Source organism: Crotalus tigris, unplaced genomic scaffold (genome assembly GCF_016545835.1).
Source record: "Crotalus tigris isolate CLP2741 ecotype Arizona unplaced genomic scaffold, ASM1654583v1 scf7180000018490.839948, whole genome shotgun sequence".
Taxonomy (NCBI): Eukaryota; Metazoa; Chordata; class Lepidosauria; order Squamata; family Viperidae; genus Crotalus; species Crotalus tigris.
Genome location: NW_024097036.1, coordinates 570,594 through 583,356, shown reverse-complemented (window position 1 = coordinate 583,356; position 12,763 = coordinate 570,594). Strand labels below are relative to the sequence as shown.

At 45.4% G+C, this 12,763-nt stretch overlaps 1 protein-coding gene across 1 annotated transcript in view; it reads right to left on the bottom strand.

Moving 5' to 3' along the window:
* The window catches only part of PDZD2 (PDZ domain containing 2), a 263,143-nt gene extending 250,835 nt beyond the window's left edge, over window positions 1-12,308 (bottom strand). Inside the window, exon 1 of the mRNA XM_039353056.1 lies at window positions 12,090-12,308. The gene's annotated coding sequence lies outside the window, so the exon portion shown is untranslated. The remainder of the gene's footprint in view (window positions 1-12,089) is intronic.
* Between the last annotated feature and the right edge of the window lie 455 nt (window positions 12,309-12,763).

Sequence of the window (12,763 nt, the reverse complement as noted above, 5' to 3'; positions counted from 1 at the left end):
AAAAGATTTAGGTACATTTAGTCTGTTGAAGAGAAGTTGAGAAAGGACATGATAGCTGTTTTCAAATATCTGAAGGGATACCATGTTGTAGAAGGTGCAGATTTATTTTCATTTGCTCCAGAAAGGACAGGTATCACAACTGAAACCAGAACTTCCATCACTAAGCAAGGCAGTTATGAAGTGAGCAATGCCCAATTTTACAACCTTTTTGTCACAGTTAAGTGAATAGACTAGATTGGAAGGTTCCTTCCAACATCATCATCATTATTGATCATCACACAGTCAGCCAGAAGCTCAGATTGGATTTGGCGTTTTTGTCTACCTATCGAGTCCTTACCAAGGACCTGGGATAGGCAGATGTGGATGTTTGATGATGGTATTACAGATGTTGTCGCAGGGTGGAAGCAGTTCCTAGTAAGGCCGCCTTTTGCAATTGACTAATGGCAAATTTGTCAATGCCAATGGAGTTCAAGTGATGCTTTGATTGTTTTGGGATTGCACCCAAGGTGCCTATGACTATTGGTACTACCCTTGCTTGCCTTTGCCACAGTATTTCCATTTCTATTTGTAGGTCTTTGTATTTTGTTATCTTCTGCAGTTCTTTCTCATCTATTCTGCTGTCTCCAGGCACTGCCACATCCACTATCCAGACTTTTTTGTCTTTCTTATTGACAACTGTTAAGTCTGCAGTGTTATGTTGCAGGTGCTTGTCTGTTTGAATAATAATAATTATAATTATAATTATTATCCCTGCAGTTGCTAAGTGAATGATGCAGTTGTTAAGCAAATTCAGTTTCCTCCAATGCCTCTCTTGTTGGAAGTTGGCTGGGAAAGTCAGAAATGATGATCACATGAGCCTGGGACACTGCAGCCATTATAAATACCTGCCCATTGCTATGTGCCCAAATTTTGATCACATGACTGTAGGGATGCTGCAACAGTCATAAGTGCAAGGACTGGTTGTAATGTAACTTTGAACAGTCACCAAATGAATGTTTGTACATGTAAGACTAGCATTAATGGGGTGAAACTTCAACGATATAGATAGAGATTAGACCTTAGGAAGAACCTCTTGACAACAAGAGCTGCCAATAAATGGAATAGCTTACCACGTAGAGCGGCTTCTTCCCATTCACTGGAAGTTTTCAAACAATGGCTGGCTGAGGAATTCTGGGAGTTGAAGTCCACAAGTCTTAAAGTTGCCAAATTTGGAGACCTTTGGTATAGCGAATCTTGCAGCATGCAGTGGATTGGACATGATGACCCAATCTCAGGTCTCTTCTCAATCTATGATTCTTTGGGAATTAAATTAAAGAATTGGGGAACCTATCATTCTAGTCAGTTGGCTCTCTTGGCTTGGGCTTATGGGAGTTGGAGTCTCTCAAGCAGCTTAGGACCATGAATGTATGCAGACTATTATTTGGAATGTAACAGATTCACAAAAATTTCCAATCCCAAAAATTTAAAAAAGAGATACGCAAGATTTTGGCCTCAGTGGACCAAATGAGATAATACTGGCAACACTAACTGAGCATGTTCACACAATCTGCTAGACTACACTCACATTCAGGTAGATTTCCAAACTAAAATGCAAAAATCCGGTACCAGTTTCAGTTCTAACCTCGGTGCATGAAGTTTTTCCAAGAACACCTTGGAATGCCCACCTGTCTACAATCAAAGCAGCACAAAACAGATCAGATGCTACCAATCATTTTGCAATTACATCTGTTAGCCAACCTCATTTTCTTGAAGAACTAATAGTTGTTGCACATAAACTAGCCACTCATTAATCAGACAAAAACACAGAATCACAGTTGGACTCTGGTTTATGCCAAAGGCCTCTGAGCCACGTTCAGTCAAGACGGGAGAAGTAACATCTGAAATGGTCAGAGAGTTCTGAAAGTTCCTGTTATCCAGTCTGGTTGCTGTTATCATAATTCCCAGTCATGACCTCTTAACCCTTCTTCAGAATTCATGATATCTCTTCACGTGGCATGTATTTGCCCTTGTGTGGCAGAAATGTCTGATATAAATAACTGCATAACTCCAAATATAAACCTGTGTCAGGCTGCACATGTTGGGAAGAATCCCCCTTAAACACAGGGGAATGAGTCAAATGTAAAAATGCACAATTAGAAAGAAGAAAAAACCCCACCAGTTTTAACTTTCTCAGGTCTTATCCTAGATCAAGTAGGAACAAGTGTGAAGATGTTTTTTTGCTTCAATATTTATAAACAGAGAAAGAAGAAAAAGTACACTTGGAGCCCTGCTCTAAATAAAGCAACATTTCAGAATATCAATATAACAAGCAACAATTACAGCCCCAGCTTAACTGATCACAGAAATGAATAGTTTGCAAATGCCATCCTTGCAGCTATTGGGTATTTCAAATGAAATGGAAAAAAATGCTGCTATTCTTCCTCCTTTCCTATTTCTTAAAGTCTCAGATCTTCAGATCGCTTTCTTGTTGTATGTGTGTACATTGAGAGCTTATACACCAGAGACAAATTCCTTGTATGTCCAATCACACTTGGCAATAAAGAATTTCTATTCTATTCTATTCTATTCTGAAATTGTGAGCAAGGAAAGCAAACCTCTTGCAAATTAATATATCTTGACTATAAAGAAGCATGCATTAGTATAATATACGTTATTTAAAAAGATGAATTGTAAATTAGATGTCTCTGGCTTAAGATGGCACTAATACCATAATCCTTGATGTTTTTACCTGAGCATAAATTCCACTGAACACATTAGTTACATTCATGCCAATGGGGTTAGTCACTGATTAAATGAATAAAGAGTTACTTAATGAATCCATTAGCTTTTATATGCACAATAAAGTAAACTACTGGTATACCCTAATATGATTTATGCAAAGCTGCAAGCTAGTCCTGAATTCAGTCTGTATTTTATTGAATAGTTAAACTGTTCAAATTCACCTCTAGCACTTATAGTGGCAGCAGCTAGTCTGTGTGGTTTTAAAAAGGACTATGCTGGATTGTGCAGAACCAGGCTATTAATTCACACAAATAGAATTGGCTGGAATCATAAGCAGCAAGCCTTAAATACTGGTTGCGAAGAAGTGATAATTGAAGGGGATGAGTGGGTGTCTTGCCTTGCAATAGAGCAGGAGTGTCAAACTCGCAACGTCATATAACGTGTCGCGACTTTTTCCCCATTGCTGGCAATGGGGTGGGCACGGTTTCGGCATGACACATCTGGCCCATGGGCAGGCAGTTTGACAACCCTGCAATAGAGCAATATTTCTTAATCTTGGCAGGTTTAAGATGTGTGGACTTCAACTCCGAGAATTCCTCTGTCGGCAGGCTGGCTAGAGAATTCTAGGAGTTGAAGTCCACATGTCCTAAAATTCCCAAGGTTGAGAAACACTACAAAAGGGGCTTGGAAGCTTTCCATATTCATGAAGCCCCGTGTCATTTCCCCATGAACTTCTGCCAGTCTTTTCTACTTCAGCCCTTTTTATACCAAAACAAAGAGAGGATACATGTCACTTCAGCAATGGCTGGATGAAACTGTGAAGATGAAATATAGAATGACAGACATGGAAAATGATTTCATTCATAATGCTCATTCATAATGTACTCATTGCAAACATTTTTAGTAGGTCAGATCGAAAAATTGTCTGTATGTTCTGCCCTTCCTATTCCTCTGAACTCACCCAGTCAGACAGAGAGAGGAGGTTCATCCTTTGTGTCAAGCCATGATTTACTTTATTGTGATTTATTAAATCATAATTTGCACAAGGGGTTAAGCTACAAACAAGCAACCCTATGAACACAGCATGAACCAGTCATCTCTGCAGTATATAACATAGATACATACTAGATAGTTCTTGACTTATGATCGGTTACTAAGCAAACATTCAAAGTTATGGCTGACCCACCCCCAAACATCCACTTCTGATCCAGTTTTGAGATTGTTGCCACACACACACACAGTCAAATGACTGATTTTGGGCACTTGGCAACCAACCTGCATTTATGGCCATTTGCAACGTTCTCCAGTCACATCACAATTTACAGTGGTTTTGCAAGAAACTTGCAGCAAAACTCAATCTAGAGCAAACAATGGGTTCACTTAATGACCAGAGTGGAAAAGATTATAAAATCGGGTCCAGTCACATAGTGCCCTGCTTTATGACCATCACAACTTATTGTCATACTTGCCAGGCTCCAGTATAGATGTAACTCAGGGGCTATCTGTATAGAATTGGAAGGAGCATTTAGGTGTAGAGTGTCTATCTCTCTGTTTAGTACAAAAATCCAAATTAAATCTCTTGCAGGTGACTGACAACCTCTGCCTGAACACATTCCATGAAGCCCGCCCTCTCTCTGGGTAACTGGTTCCATCATGAAACTAATTTACTGTGTACAAAATTGTTCTAAGCATTCATTCAGAATCTAACTTAAGCTTGTTATTCTCTGTCCTGCAAGTTTTGACCTTCTGATAAGTGGATTGTCATTTGTTAATCTTTAAAATGGGGCAAAACTAATGAGACCTAAATGACTGTTTCTATGGACTTCGGGGCAATACTGTAACAGCAAGGTCAAAAGTGCATCACATGTAAAAGATATAACTTAGCCAGAGACCTAAATTATAGACAAGATAAGAACATCTATAATTGGTGATAACAATCTTTAATACTTTGCTATGCTAATCTGGCACTTTTAATGGGAGAGCAGTTCTTTCTATAAAAGAATCAAGTCGGTTGATAACAATTTGTTTCAGCAAGTTTGCTGCTAGGTGTCCCTCTGGGATCTTTGTTAAAGAATCACGTCAGACACAGAGTGTGAGGAACTTTGAAGTATTTTCCAGACATCACATCAATTGATTGATGTCAGATTTATGTTCCTCTATTATTATTTTGCATGAGGTCTTTAGTTGTAATTTTCTCCCTTGTGCTTCTCCATTCAAGGGAAAAGCATATCTGGACAGTGCTGTAACTCATCCTATTCTATGACTGGAAGCTTCACTAATCTGACTTCAAGTCCCAACTGAAGTGTATAGTCTAGGTCAGGGGTAGGCAACCTTGGCTCTTTTATGACTCGTGGACTTCAACTCCCAAGAGTTGCCTACCCTTGGTCTAATAGAATTCATGGCATCTTCATATGGTGTTGAACTCTTGTGAATGACCCAGGCTCAGCAATTTTAAAACAGCAATTTCTGATCTTTTCAAGAAGTAATACAACTTTCTTCTCATTTTTGAGAATGAGAGTTTGGGTTTTTTGCTAGACAATCCCTGACTCACTGGATCATTATTTGAGAAATGTTTTCTCACCTAAACAGAGAAACAGAATGACCACTGGTGGGGGGGGGAATGGTGACTTTCAATTTCCTGCCACTTCCCCATTGACTTTCCTTGTAGGAAGTTGGTAGGAAGTGATGGAAGTGATGATCACATGACCGTGGCTCATTGCAGCAGTGCGGTGGTACTAAAGTGACCCCAACTTTGCCAAATTTCAAGTTATGGGCTTGAATTTGGATGCATTCTTTAAGCATATTTGAGGTATGTTGATTCAAAAATGGCTGTTTTGTGATGTGCCATTTTGCCCAGCTGAAGGTTACAAACAATCAAACAGACAAAAAAATATATTAGTAGTATACAGACAGATGTGCATGCTTTATTCCATTTAAAGATCCAGCAGCTTCATCTCTATCAATATTTTAAATTACCTTAAATTGTCCATGTGTATTATCTTCTTGTGAATCTTACTATAACCCTCAAAGATGAATAGAATAGAATAGAATAGAATAGAATAGAATAGAATAGAATAGAATAGAATAGAATAGAATAGAATAGAATAGAATAGAATAGAATAGAATAGAAGCTGGAAGGGACCTTGGAGGTCTTCTAGTGCAGCCTCCCGCTCCAGCAGGAGAACCTATAATACCATCTCAGACAAGTGACTGTCTAGTGGCTAGCCTCTTCTTAAAAATCTCCAGTGATGGAGCATCCATGATTTCTGGGGGGCAAGCTGTTCCACTGATTAATTGTCCTCACTGTCAGGAACTTTCTCCTTAATTCTAGGTTGCTTCTCTCTTTGTTCAGTTTCCAACCATTGTTTCTTGTCCTGCCCTCTGGTGAATAACGTGACCGCCCACTTCTTTGTGGCAGCTCGTCAAATACTGGAATATTGCTGTCATGTCTCTCCTATTTCTTCTTTTTTTTAGACTAGCCAGACCCAAGTCCTGCAGCCATTCTTCATATGTTTTAGTCTCTAGGCCAGTGATGGCGAACCTTTTAGAGACCGAGTGCCCAAAAAATGGCCCTGCCCACGGTCCCCGCTCGCTCCCCCACCCCGCCCACAGGGCCACCCACCACCTCCAAAGCCTGCCGCAGATCGCCCAGGCAGCCCAGTAGCACCCTAGCATCCACGCCCCCTGCCCGCGCCCCACAGCATCAACTGCATATGATGGGGTGCGAGGGTGGAATCTTGGCCCTGCTGCCCGGCTGCCATTCCTTGGCTGGACTGCTCCGCACGGGCCGTGCTCTCTGGGGGGGGCTGCTGCTGAGGAGGGGGCTGCAGGGGGAGGCAGGGCTGGGGCGATAGCGTGCGTGGCCACAGAGAGGACTCTGAGTGCCACCTTTGGCACGTTTGTCATAGGTTTGCCACCACTACTCTAGGCCCTTGATCATCTTAGTTGCTGTTCTCTGAATTTTTTCCAAACTCTCAACATCTTTTTTGTGATATGGTGACCAAAATTGGCTGCAGTATTCAAGGTGTGGTCTTATTAGAGTTTTATAAAGTGGTACTAATACTTCACGTGATCTTGATTCTATGCCTCTGTTTATACAACACAGGCTTGTATTAGCTTTTTTGGCTGCTGCTGCACACTGCTGGCTCATGGTCAAGTGATCATCCACTAGGACTCCAAGGTCCCTCTCATGGTTACTGTTTTTAAGTCAGATCTTGCCCAGTCTGTACTTGTGCCTTTGATTTTTCCTGTACAGGTTCTTTATTGTAGAAAGGACAAACATATAGTTGAGAAGTATGCTGTAGGATAATTTTCATTAACACTCTTGTGTTGACTGAGAATAGCATCAGAAGAACCCTCCTGGATAAGGCCATAAACCTAAGTAGTGAAGAATTCTGGGTCACAGAGGCAATTTTCTTATCAATTACTAAAACCAACAATAGCACAGGGTTTTGCATTCATGTCCTTCATGTGACACGCCTCCCAAATGTATATGGTTGGCCACAGCACAGTAACACCTGAATAGACAGACCTTTGACCCTGACCTAGCAGGGCTCTTTTTATATCCTCATTAAATCCAACCAAATATATTACAAAAGGTTATGTGACATGCCACTTGCAGACCTCATAACCCAACAATTCAATACACAATGGGGCACACAGGCCTGCAGTATAAATTCATGCAGTGGGAACCCCATATTAAGAACGTATATCTTTAGGTAAATTGAAAAAGAATGCTTGCATTCAAAAATGTCTAAAGTTGGGCAGTTATTACCAGTAATCTCAGAGTTACGAGGGTTCACTTAACACTCATTCAAAGTTATGTGATTAGCCCCCCCTAGTGCTTACGAGCAAGTCCCAAAATTATGAATATTGCAGCACCACGGCAGTCGTTCACCCTTACAAGCGACCGCAATGGCACTGCAACATTCATTCTGGTTATTCCCTCCCTCCCCACACTGCCCCGGGTCTCCCTAGGCACCACGCCTTCAGTACTCACCCTACAAAGATTGAGATCCTTCGCTTTCTTCAGTGCTCCAGGCCTTCGGTGCATTTGCAGACAATGGAGGCCTAAAGTACCTTGAGATCATGCGAGATCAATGGGGCGAGATCCCATACTACTGATCTCGCATGATCTCAAGGTACTTTAGGCCTCTGTTCTCTGCAACAGAGACTGGAACCAAAGATGGAGGATGCTTCCATGGCCCTTGGTGGCCCGATCCAAGTGCCAGATGCCTTTTCCAGGCCGCTGCCACCCAGATCTGAGGCAGGGGGACGCTTCCACAGCCCTCCAGCAGCCCAATCCAGATGCTGGAAGCCTTCTCCAGGCTGCTGCTGCCCGGAAATGGGCCACCGGAGGGCCACAGAAGCATCTCCCGGCTTCAGATCCAGGCGGCAGTGGCCTGGAGAAGGCGTCTGATACCCGGATTGGGCTGCCGGAGGGCTGCTGAAGCATCCCCTGGACTCAGATCCGAGTGGCAGCAGGAACGGCAGAGAGGAGATGGATCTTTTCAAGGTTAGTCCGGCGCGGCAGGAAGGGAGGGGGAATGATGAGGTATCTTAGTGGGTCGGGAAGGCCTTGGGGGCCTTTTCCATCTCTAGACCCTCTATGGTCTTCCCAACCTGAGATACCTCATGTTCACTTAACGAGCCACGTACATCTTAACGAGCAAGGGAGTACAAGATTTACTTCGAGGTACGAGATTTACTCCGAGTTTTCGAGTTACGAGTGGAAGAGTCAGGCTCCATTACACTCGTAACTCAAAGACTACCTGTATTTAGCATATGATGAGAATATGACAGAATAGAAGTAAACATATACACACAATCCACATAATTGTATACAAAACGTCTACAGCAGTGGTTCTCAACCTTTCTAATGCCGCGACCCCATAATACAGTTCCCCATGTTGTGGTGACCCCCAACCACTTATACATCACCGGGTGCCAGGGGCGTGGCCAAAGAAAAGGGGGAAAAAATGGTGGACAGCCTTGTTTGGCGACCCCCGTGAAATGGTCGTTCGACCCCAAATGGGGTCCCGACCCACAGGCTGAGAACCACTGATCTACAGGGCTACGGCAATGGCTTCATAGCTAGATCTCCAATCCAGCTATCCAGGCGATCGCCTCTGGCATTGCTTCATCAAGAACATCTAGGGAATCAGAGAAGGCACATCATGGGCAATTTTTCACAATATGTTTAATAGTTTACATATCAGCACCAGAATCACAACAAAAGGAATCTTTCCATCCCCACTGATACAGGGCAGTAAGCATGTATTTTAAGCTATAGTTTAAGGTTGCTATTCCGTCTCTTATGCTGCTTCGCCACATATTCTTCCATTAAAATATCAATGCCTTATAAATCAGTCAATCAAGGGTACATCGAACAAACACTGTTTTTATGTTTGGTAATGCCACTGACCAAGTCACATGCTCTTCAGGGCATGGGATGCTTTTGTGCCTCAGCAACACAACTGCAGACCACTCACAATCACTGCTAAAGCAGCCATATTCCGAGTGCCCAGAGTCACCGCAAAGAACGCTCTCAATCCCTGCCATTCCCTTCTCTCTACCAAGACAGCCACAACCAAAGTTGTTGGGCGTCTAATGGCATACAAATCTGATTCATAAATAGATTTAAAAAATAAAACCAAAAATCCATAGTGGAGCAACCAGGATCACTATCATTACCACTGGGAAATTTATAGTTTGCAGTTTTATACAGAGCCAGTTTGGTCTGATAGTTAAGATATCTAGAAAGTGGGAGACTGTGAGTTTAGTCCTTCTTCTTAGCCATGAAAGCCGGTTAGGTGACCTTGGGCCAGTCATTCTTTCTCAACCCAGCTCACCTTACAGGGTTGTTGTTGTAGAGAAAACAGGAGGAGAATGGCCTATTAAATATGTTTGCCACTTGAGTTATTTGTAAAGGCAGGATACAAATATATATAATTTCTATGATTGGCTGACTGGCTTAAAGTGTTTGCACAATCTACGACACCACCACTACCTTATGTATTTATTAAAGGGCCACCTTAAGAGATAGGCCAGACAGCAAACATGAGCAGATCAGCTAATTCTGCTTTATTGTAAGGTTATATTAACAGAATTTTGCAAGATTGAAGTATTTCTCTCTCTCTCCTTCTTCTTTACAGTCCCCAAACTAAGAGGGTCTCCTCTGAGTCTCTTGCCCTTCCTACATTCCTACTGCATCTGTTTTTTTATCTGTTTTCTTGGTTGCATCTCCTTGCCCTGCTTCCCAAGGTCATTCTCACATACCATTGCATTTAGTGTGTAGCAATAACAGGGCCAGTTTCAATAAGCTAAACCTGCTTCATCAGTAGCTTGCATATACCGTGGTCTGTGTTGGTTTAGCTGCAGCACAGAAATAAACATGGAAATGCAAAGACCCCACCACCTTGAGTGGAGGGGCATTGCACCATCACTTCACAACTACCTTGGAGGCCCAACAGCACCAGAGAGCAACTCTGTTTCACAGATAATGGAATCCCTGGTTTCTGCCCTCCTCTGTTTGCTAAACATGGACCGTGCATCTATCTGTATTGTCACAGAATGGCAGAAAGCCAGTTTGCTCCAGTGGTTGAGGCATCAGGATAAAAACCAGGAGACTGTGAGTTCTAGTCCTGCCTTAGGCACGAAAGCTGGTTGGATGACTTGGGGCCAATCCCGCTCTTTCAGCCCAGGAGGTTAAGCTGAATGACAAGCTGGTTGGTCAATTCCGGTGGCAACCAATGGATCAACACAGGGTTGATCAAAAAAAAAAAAAAAAAAAGCAGATCCTGAACTTGCAGGAAGCATTAGAAAGAAAAAAATATAGTTAGACAGTACCAGGTGAATGAAGTCCGGTGAAGTCCTAAAACTGGCCCATCTCCTGAATAGCTACGAAAGGAAAGAGGTAAAAACCCCAAATGGGGTTCAAAGAAGGCACATTTTGGATCATGGAGAGTGAGTCTCCTACAAGAAGAGTTGGACTAAAGATTTATTCAGTATTTTTAATGAGCAGATGGCTGTCCCAGTCTGGAGCTCCAGTCCGGGCATCCCAGGGAGCTTAAAAGAAGTCCCAGAAAGGGAGTGTGAGTTTCAATAAAGGAGAATATTTGTGGCTCAGGGTCGCAAATGAGGGGCTCCTTTGGTGCTCTCTGAGCTTGGTTGTTTTCTTGCAAAGGTTTCATTACCCAAACTTCTTCTTCCTCAAAGGAAAAAACATAACCCCGTTGCTTTTTTAAAAAAGGCGCCTTTGAGATGACCATGACTTGGATGACTGAGAATCCCCATATAGGCAACCAAGCTCAGGAAGTGTGAGTTGCACTGGCGAAGCCCACAATCTGCTTAGAGAAGAGCAGGTTCACCCCCATTAAATCTCTGCCCACCATTCTTCCTTTTGGAGCGGCACAGCAGAAGCGGAAGCCCCTTCCCTGCTCAACAAGGCAACCTAGTTTTCCATGGCAGCTGGCAGCCGGGTGGGCATAGAAGGGCAAAGAGCCGCTGGCAGCTGCTGCTCTTCTGGAGGGGGAGGGAGCCAAGCCTTTGCTTCGGATCCTGACAAGTTGTAGCAGCTGCTCTTCTCTCTCTCGGCCAGCCGCTTGGCACAACTCACACACCCTCGCCTGGGTGGGAGCCGAAGGGGGTGGCCAGCGGGCTGCCCCTCCTTTCCCAATCCCACGTGCCCCTTACATGCCGGACTGTAAATCCCATCACTCGCAGCCGGCAAAAAAAAAAAAAAAAAAGCGCCCTCAGAGTCAGCTGCGATGCCAGCCTTGCCCAGCTGGGAAGGCTCTTCTGGATCAGCACAGCTTCTCCGCGTCCCACAGCTGGATTGTACCTCATCTCCCATCATCCCCACCAGCCAGCATGGGTTCTGACATCGAAAGTCTAACATATCGGGGAAACGGCGGGAGACCCTGCACCCCACTCGGCCAGAGAAGGGGACGGTAGCCGCGACCTTCTTCAGCCAGAGACCCCTTTCCCGGGACGGGACGGGGCTTCTCCTTCCCCCGGGAGCCGCTGCCCGGGGCCCACAGGCGTCCGGGTCTTTGGCGCGCAACTCAAAATAGTTTTAAAGACTAAAAGGAGATCGCACCGTCCAGCCTGCCCAGCCCTCGCCGGATTTCACCCGCTCCCAAATGACAGCCGGGCAGATTCCAAGCGAGGGCGCGGAGGGGGCCCAGCTAGGTCCTCCCTCCCTCCCTCCCTTTCTTCGCCACCCAGGGGGCTCCATTAATCCCACTCCGAGCCGGGCGGCAGGAGGCAAATGACTCGGGGCGAGCCAGCCCAGCGCTCCGGCGCCCCGACCCGACGCAACCCTTCTCCCAGCCCGAGGTCCCAAGGCACGCCAGACATGAGCTTACCGGCGTCCTTGCCGCCCGTCCCGACTCCCTCGCCGAGCCCCGGCGGCCTTTCTCACCTGCTCCTGCCGGCCGGAGGGAGGAGGCGGCGGCACCCGGAGATTCGCGCCTTCCGAGCCGGGATAAGCCGCGAGAGCCCAGTCAGTTTCGCCGCCCGGCGCGCCCCCCTGGAGGGAAGCTCCGTGGCAACCGCCCAGCCCTCCTCCTCCTCCTCCTCCTCCCAAGCGAAAGGTGGGCGAGGGGAAAGGGCAGCCCCGTTTGGGAGCGACGAGTTCCTCCCCCCGCCCCGCCTCCGCCCCCTCGCACTTCGCCTCGCTTCTCAGCAGCCGACCCGGCGCTTCCCCGCTCGCCTTTCCCTCAGCGCTCATTCAAGGGGAGAGCGGCCCGCCTGCCCCAGTGAAGAGGGGCGGAGCCATCGCCGGGCGCTTGCCGAGGCGGGAGGGGGAGAAGACTCCTCATTGGTGGGGCGGGGAAACCCTTCTTGAGTGACACGCCGGAGCGAGGCTTCTTCCAGCGCCCGGCCGCCCCGCACACCAGTGCGGTTGCATCTGCCGAGGAGGGATGAGCGGCTGCGGAGGGCGCTTTAATCTTCGCTGTAAAAGAAGGGATCGCCACAAATGTAAAAGATAGAAACACGCTGATGATCTCTCTCTCTCCCCCCCCCAGCAAACCCTTCT